The 8,367-nt window shown below is 46.6% G+C and overlaps 1 non-coding gene across 1 annotated transcript; it reads right to left on the reverse strand.

The window, feature by feature from the left end:
- Positions 1-7,643: 7,643 nt before the first annotated feature.
- TRNAA-GGC (transfer RNA alanine (anticodon GGC)) lies at positions 7,644-7,720 on the reverse strand. The gene has a single exon. It is a non-coding gene; the product is annotated as a tRNA-Ala (tRNA).
- Between the last annotated feature and the right edge of the window lie 647 nt (positions 7,721-8,367).

The following is an 8,367-nucleotide window of genomic DNA, read 5'->3' on the forward strand; positions in this document are numbered from 1 at the left end:
TCTGTTGAGGGGAGAGGAAAGGGAAGGCGACTGGAAGCTGCTTTGAGACTCCTTCAGGTAGAGAAAAGTGGCATATAAGAACCAACTCTTCTTCTTCAGTAATATCAGGGCTCTCTCAGCCCCACCTCCCTCACAGGGTGTCTGTTGTGGGGAGAGGAAAAGGAAGGTGAATGTAAGCCCCTTTGAGACTCCTTCAGGTGGAGAAAACCAGCATAGAAGAACCAACTCTTCTTCAATGTGCTTTTGAGACCCATTATGCAAGGCAGCAGTCATGTTGGGCTGCTGCTGGGCCACCGTAGGTTGGGTGAAGGGCCAGTCCCAACGGCCGATTGTGCACGGAGCTGGCCCAACCCAGCCCCTACTGGCACTCTCGGCATCCCAGGGAACATGGAAAATTCCGCGTTCCCTTGCCTCGTCTTCCGGGGCACTGCGCCATGCCAGGGCTCGGATGGTGGCAGCGTCATGCATAATCAGGGCTGCCCTACCGCCGCCATCCCAGGGTTCCTTCCCTGTGCATAATCAGTCTGAAGCTGGTTTTTTCTGTGCGAAACAGGAAAATCTGCTCCAAAAGTGCCTCGAAAGTGCATTATTCAACATGCGTGGAAGAGAGGTGGTAATCTGGACCTGGCTTCGACATATATAACACAACTGAATGGCTTTGAGTGTCATTTAGATCTCTTCCAGGCTTTCACAACACAACTCTCAGCAAGTCTCCTTGGAAAGAAGCCCTGTTGTGTTCAGTGGGGCCTCCTGCCAAGAAAGGGTTCTTAGGACGGCAGTCTCAGGGCTATTGCCTGTCTTCTTCGTGTCACTGAACATTTACTTTTAGGCATTTGTCCTGCTGAAATGAATGTAAACAAAGCCTGCCTTTTGCTGTAGTGCCAGAGGATTATCTGGGGAAAGCTTTATTTAATATCAGCTTTGTTTTCTAGTTTTACAGTGGAAGGCTGAAAAATATTTTTTTCAAATATAGATATTTATTTTCATGTGCGCTCAAGATTTCTGCTCTCTTGTTCTGCTTATGAAATTGCAACCTATGGATCAAGATAACGCTGCCATGCCCCCCCCCTCAATGAAAAGCACAAACCATAAAATATCATAATAAATCAGAAAGCACCTATAAGCTCAACATGAAAACAGTAAAAGTGATAGGCGACAACCCTAAGCTGATAAAAACACCTCACAGGGTGTCTGTGGTGGGAAGAGGAAAGGGAAGGCAACTGTAAGCCCCTTTGAGACTCCTTCTGGTAGAGAAAAGCGGCATATAAGAACCGACTCTTCTTCTTTAGAAATATCAGGGCTTTCTCAGCCTCTCTTCCCTCACAGGGTGTCTGTTGTGGGGAGAGGAAAGGGAAGGCAACTGTAAGCCGCTTTGAGACTCCTTTGGGAAGAGAAAAGCGGCATCTAAGAACCAACTCTTCTTCTTCAGTAATAACAGGGCTCTCTCAGCCTCACCCACCTCACAGGGTGTCTGTTGTGGGGAGAGGAATGGAAAGGCGACTGTAAGCTGCTTTGAGCCTCCTTCGGGTAGAGAAAAGCTGCATATAAGAACCAACTCTTCTACTTCAGTAATATCAGGGCTCTCTCAGCCTCCCCTCCCTCACAGGGTGTCTGTTGTGGGGAGAGGAAAGGGAAGGCGAATGTAAGCCACTTTGAGACTCCTTCAGGTGGGGAAAAGCAGCATAGAAGAACCAAATTTTCTTCTTCTTTATAAAACATCAGTGCCCAGAGGCAGAAAACAAAACAGCAGTCAGCAACTAACAAATAACGAACAGGGCAAATGTCAACACAATTCTCTAGAAAAGCCTCTTCAAGTTTTCATACGCCTACAATGTCCCCTCAATCAATAAAGACCCATAGAGGTGGATAGCAGCAGCCTGTATTACATTGCAAGTAGGTTCTTGTGACCTGTGGCAGTCATTTCATTCCATCCTTGAGCTCAGCGGTATAGTCTCCTTTCGTATAACCCTCATGGACCATTCATGCACTGGACGTTTCATGCTGGGCTGCAGGCTGGAGTTTTAGTGGTGGCAGGTTTCCCCACCTCTTCCTGCACCCACATGGGGGTGCATTTGGCCTGTTGTGTCTCATCCGCTCTCGATTTGTGCTCCTGCACTGGAACTGAGGGAGTGAAGTTCCCAGTGCATAAACTGTCATGGGGTATTATCCCTCTAGACCTGCAGTAGCAATAGTCGGAAGAATGAAAGGAAGTTGGCTTCCTGTGCTGATTTCTTTTGCTCACTCATTAAATGGAATACCCATCCTGAGATTGTGCTTTCTTAACCACGTGGATTATACAAAATGGGCTGTTCGGAGACTTGGGCTCTGTAGGAACAGGTGTGTTGGTGGTGAACAATACAGGAAGACAACACCTGTAGTAAACAACAGGAGGGACATAGCCTTTCTCTGCACTGCAAAGCATTTTTATCCAGTAAGATCTCAGTTTTCCCCTGTCTTCCCCAGCTGAATGGGGTGCTGTCCGACAGAATTAGGTGGTAGTACTTTGACTTGCTAGAGGGGACCGTCACATTTTTAAGGCTTCTCTTTATGAAAACTTCCTGGAAATTAAAAATTAGCTCATGAGGGAGAAAGGTTCTAGCCCAGGCTTTCCCAAACAGGGTTTCATGAAACCCTGGTGTTTTTTGTTTGTTTGTTTGTTTATTTATTTAGATTTCTATACCGCCCATTTCTTTGCAGCTCTGGGCGGTTTACAGTGAACATTATATAACTTACATAGAACGATATTTTTTGATGGACCTGGGGTTTCTTGATGGCCCTGGAAGGTTTCCTGAATAGGTGGGACTTAATTTGTTTTTTAAAATATATATATATATTTTTTAATGTGTTAAACATTATCATATAAGATCGTTGACCGATCCCCTTCCCAAAATGGCCAAGGATGGGCCTGGAAGGCGCAGAAAGGAGAGGGGCCCCGGGTGGGTGTGTACACATTTATGCTTCCCAACTATATTCTGCACAATCACAGCACTTCTGGGGTTTCTTGGAGTCTGAAGAATGCTTCAGGGATTTCTCAATGGTATAAAAGGTGAGAAAGACTGTTTTAGCCATTTACTCATCTTCCATGGAGCTAAGTTTGTAACCACTGGCACCTTAAAGGCCAACACAGTTCGATTCTGGCAATAAGCTTTCATGTGCACAATAGCGTCTACCGAGAATTAAAACTTACTTGGCCTTCAAAATGCCACTGGACTCAAACTTTGTTCTAGTACGTCAGACCAACATGGCCGCCCATCTGAATCATTTTCCACAGAGAGGATATTATGAAAACGAACTGTATATAGGGGAGTAATCCCTCAGTTAAGAGTAGTAGACTCTAATCAAGAAAACTGAGTTTGATTCCCCATTCTTCCTACTCTACATGCAGCCAGCTGGGTGAACTTGGGCAAGACCCAGGGCCATTTCGCACGGCTTCAAAATAGCACAATGGTTGCTAATTGGAAACGCTACTAATTTGCCATAACCCACGACGTCGTAGACAATCTGCAACAATCCTGAAACCGACCCGCAAAAAGCGCTTCGTTGTAGCGCTTTCAGGGGAATCCAGAAAAGTGGATTCACCCTCCGGATAGCGATACACTCCTGCAACCAATCTGCAACAGTAGCGCTAAAGACCTGTGCGTTACCATTGTTGCTGGTTCTTCAAAGTCCCTCCCCCTGGCTCTCTCCTCCAAACTTCCGGCGAAGCGATCGCCATTTTTTTTTCTCCGAGTGAGCGGGGATAAACGCACCAGCGAGCCTCTTTCTGTTTAGAGGCTTCCCTGGCTTCAGTCCTTCACCTTTAGTCACTAAGCACAAACCACATAAAAGCCCGTTTGCTGAAATAAAGTCCCTTTATTTTTTCACATTAATTCAGCCGAAAATCGGGCCCGTGAGAGGGGGGGGGATTTTTTTTTTATCACTCGGGGCAGCGTGCCAACGATCATACAATCAAACGACAGCTCACATTAGGCAGCTGGATGGGTCTCTCCGTTGCAACGAATCTACCTAGATTCGTTGCTATGGGTCTGTTTTTTTTTTAAAAAACCTTTCTTAAAGGGAAAGGGGCTGTTTGGGAGCATGCTAACGGCTGCCCATTGGCTGCTTGACGGCCAGGGGCGGGACGAGCTTGGCAATAGCGCTTCCTTTCTAGCGATTTCTGCCGAGACTGGAAGCCTGTGGGAAACGCTAAAAAACGCAACTGATTCCACTACAAAGGCAGGTATGCATAATGACGAATTCCACTATTTTAAATGGCGATTTTTCATTCCGCAAACAATTTGCAACAAAGATCCCCGTGCGAAAAGGCCCCCAGTTCTCTCCGTGTTCTCTCAGCTCCAACTCCCTCACAGGGTGTCTGTTGTGGGGAGAGGAAAGGTAGGTAATTGTAAGCCACCTTGAGACTCCTTCAGGTACCTTTTCTTCTCTCCTGTAGACAGTTCCCAATATTCCCAGTTAATCCTGAATATCTCCAGACTGTTTCAGGACTCAATTTTCAGTAAAGGGCAGAGTCTGCACTTACTTTGTTTATTCCATTGTCAATCCTGTTGAATTCAGATCGATTTGAACTCAGGTCTTCCTCCCCCCCCCCCATTGAAACAGAAAAGTGTTCTGCACGTGGTTAGGGTAATTCAGAAGGGGGGAGAGCCAAGCACAGCCTCTTTCTTTCTTTTCTTGAAGGGGTGGGGGAGAGGATCGAAGAAGTCAGAGGAGGGAGAAAAAAAATCCAAGACCGACAGAAGTTGAGAGAAATTAGGAGCTTCTCCTTAAAGGCAAGATTGTCACATGAGCAGCTTTGGCCAATCAGGGGTTCTCTACCACGGAGCTTTCTTTCCCAATCCGGTGTCAGGCCTGCACCCTCCAATCTAGCACCAGGGGGCATTCTGGAGGCAAAGGATTCCCTGGGGGCTTTGGGGGACCTGACTGTCTCTGACCAGGATCTGCCTGATCATCCAGGGGATGAGCAACCCAGAATCAGTCAGGCTGGAATCCAGCCTTACTACACTAGAACCCTGGACAAGGCAGCCACCACTCCAGAAGACTCACCAGAGGAGCAGCACCAAAGGCAGCAGACCGAGACCCCTGCAAGCCTTGGGCATTCTCCAGAGCGGCAGTGAAGGCGAAGGTGATCTACCTTGAGAGCTGTCAGAAGATCAGCATGTTTGGCAGCCCACTGTGGATGGGGTCCAGCTGCAACTCCTTCCTCTGACAAGGATTAGCTCCAGGAGCAGGCCCTTTGGGAGGGCTGCTCCACCTGGTTCTGGGTATTTCAGCAGAGCCTTGAGGCAAGGCTCTTCATGGAGTCAAGGTGTGCATTACCCTGCCTGTCTCCTGAGACTCCTGTACCATGTTCACCATGGCAAAGCTCTGTTCCTGTGACACCTGGCTCTTTGACCCCCAGCTTGTATGATATTCCTGCTCTGGCCTCTAGCTCATCTGACACAGTGTTCTGGCTCTTCACCTCTTCAATTCTGTTCCTGATACCAGTTCATGTTGTACCTTTGTCCCGCTCTCTCTGGTTTTGACTACAGCTCAGCTTGGCTTTACTCCCCACCCTGCGTTCCTGTGAACTCTATCTATACCGGTTCCTGACCTCCTGGCCTGACTGTGGACTTTGAGCAAGCTCTCTGATCCAGCACAACCACCCAGCCATGCAGGTGCAGCCCAGCAGGGTGGCTTAATGGGAAAATATCCTGGCTACATTTGGGAGACCTGATTACAGCCAAAGAATATCGATAAGCTATTTTCCGGATACATGTTTGACATGGTTATTTCTGAGCACACATCCCTTTTTTTACCATATCATAGTTAGGAGGAGAACAGAATAGTCTGCAGGTAATCAATTTGTTATTTCAGGAGCTGAAGACTAGCCAGACAGGAAAATTGCTCAGAGAGTTCAAACCTGGGTCAAAATCTGACTTTTTGTTCAGTTTGCCTCTGCTATAGTTAACCTTTCAGAAGTTCAATTTCATGATCGCCTGACCGGGTGGAGGACACAGATGTTCAAACTTATGAACTTCCGAAAATATCCATTCCGCACAACCACCAATGTAGCTAAATCTGAGCGCTATCATAAAGCGCTGCAATTAATAGCGGCAGGTCTTGGTAAAGCACACAGACGTTTCTATCAGAAAAAAGGCTCTCCCACTAGCGCAGTTTTTGTAACATACAAGTTTCCGATCTTGCCGGAATCGCAACAAAGGAGGTGATATTTTTCCATGCTTCCTCCCGCCCTTGGCCGTCAATCAAACAGAACAGGCAGTGAACTGTTGTGTTCATGCTTCCCTTTGAAACCTGTTTTTTTTTAAAACCCTCCCAAACACCCGTAGCAATGCTTTTTTGTTCATTCAGTGTATCAGAAAGACCTTTTCGCTGGCATAGGAGCTGGAGCTTAATCGTTTACATGCTTTTAAAGTAAAAAAAAAAAATCCCCCCCCCGGGGTGCAATTACTGGCCAAAATTACAGGCAGTGTCAAACAGGGGGCTGTATTGTGCTTGGAAACTTTAAAGACATTTGCGGAATGGAGCTTTGTTATACTGTTAAGCACTTCTGAATTGCTTGTGGAGGGATTTCAGCCGAAGAAGCCTCACTTATTTGTTGCTTTTGCTGGTTTAAGGGGGGAAAATGGTAATTATGACACCGGAAGCTCGGGTGCGAAAGCTTAGGGAGGGACATTCTTGCTACCGCTATATTGAGAGCGCACATGCCTTTTCCGGATGAATTGCAGGCTGTTCTCAGGAATCAAACAATTCTCAGGAGTCAAGTGAAAAGCACTAAAACAAAGTGATTTTTGCGGGAGTATTGCAGGAATGCTGCGGATTGTGTACAACGTTGTGCGTAATGTTAAAAAATAGCGTTACACAATGGTAATGAGTTTCAGAGTCATGCAAGAAGAAGAAAAGAAGAGTTAGTCTTTATATCCCGCTCTTCACTGCCGAAGGAGTGTCCAAGTGGCTTACAATTGGCTTACCTTCATCTCCCTTCTCTTCCCTCCCTTCTCTTCTCTTCCCTTCCCACAACAGTATTTGACCATCTTACCACGAGATCAAACTATACAGCTGCAGTGAGATGATACCTGGCTGACTGGAGCCATTAGAATATGTCCATTGCACTGGTACTGTGTTAATGCCCACTGGCAAAACTCAAATATGCAAAGAGGTACAAAGCATCAGGCCGCTTAAAATAATGCAATAGTTTTATTGTGGAGAGAAACAGCTTTGTGTTGAAAGAGGAGAGAGAGGCAGCCCTAAATAACTTTCTGTTGTCTTCATTCTGTCTGTTGTGGAGGCAAGCAGGGAGGAAGTGTACTCAAAGGAGCAAGAAGTCTTCAAATGAGCCAATCAGGACATTGGAGGAGATCATTTGAAAAATACCAGGAAGTTCCTATTCTAACGATGCAAAATACATATCTCCTCCAATGCTCCCTGCAGGACACTGTTCATATGCTCTTCAATTATGTATAATACAGGTCTCGTATATTCCAGCAATGCCAGCTTCTAAGAGTAGGGAAGTGTTACTTATACATGAAGATGCCTTGGACTGAGTCAGACCCTTGGTCTAGTAGTCTACTCAGAGTGGCAGTGGCTCTCTAGAGTTTCAGGTGGAGAAAGATCTTTCACATCACCTACCACCTGATCCATTTGGCTGGAGATGCCAGGAATCGAACCTGGGACTTTCTGCATGCCAAGCTGATGCTCTACCACTGAGCCACAACCCATCTCCATTTCATCACTACTACAGAAAGGATTTAGAATCATGTTCCTACTTGAAAGGCTGTCATATAGAGCAGGGGTAGTCAACCAGTGGTCCTCCAGATGTTCATGGACTACAATTCCCATGAGCCCCTGCCAGCAAATGCTGGCAGGGGCTCATGGGAATTATAGTCCATGAACATCTGGAGGACCACAGGTTGACTACCCCTGATATAGAGGATGGAGCTTAGTTGTTTTCTCTTGCCCTGAAGGGTCAGACCGGAACCTATAGGCTGAAATTAATTCAAAAGAATTTTCAGCTAAATATCCAGAAGGAGTTTCTGGAAATTAGAGTAGTTCCTCAGTGGAACAGGCTTCCTTGTGAGGTGGTGGGTTCTCCTTGACTGTTTCTACATGAGGGATTCGACTGTGATTACCACTTGTTTTGGTGCAGGTCAGTTCCCGCTTTCAGATGGAATTGGTCCCTGTTCGGGGCAGTCCCAGGCCTGGCCCGACTCAGGTCCACATTTGCCCTGCAAGCAAGGGAATGCAGAGAAATCCACGTTCTCTTTTTTGCCATGGGACACAATGAGATGTAAGCCAAGGTAGGGCCATGTGTAAGGGGAAAAATTCGGGCCATGCCCAGGTTGGGCGTAGCTCTGAAACCTGTTGTCTGAG

The sequence above is a fragment of the Paroedura picta genome, chromosome 9, assembly GCF_049243985.1.
Source record: "Paroedura picta isolate Pp20150507F chromosome 9, Ppicta_v3.0, whole genome shotgun sequence".
Lineage (NCBI taxonomy): Eukaryota > Metazoa > Chordata > Lepidosauria > Squamata > Gekkonidae > Paroedura > Paroedura picta.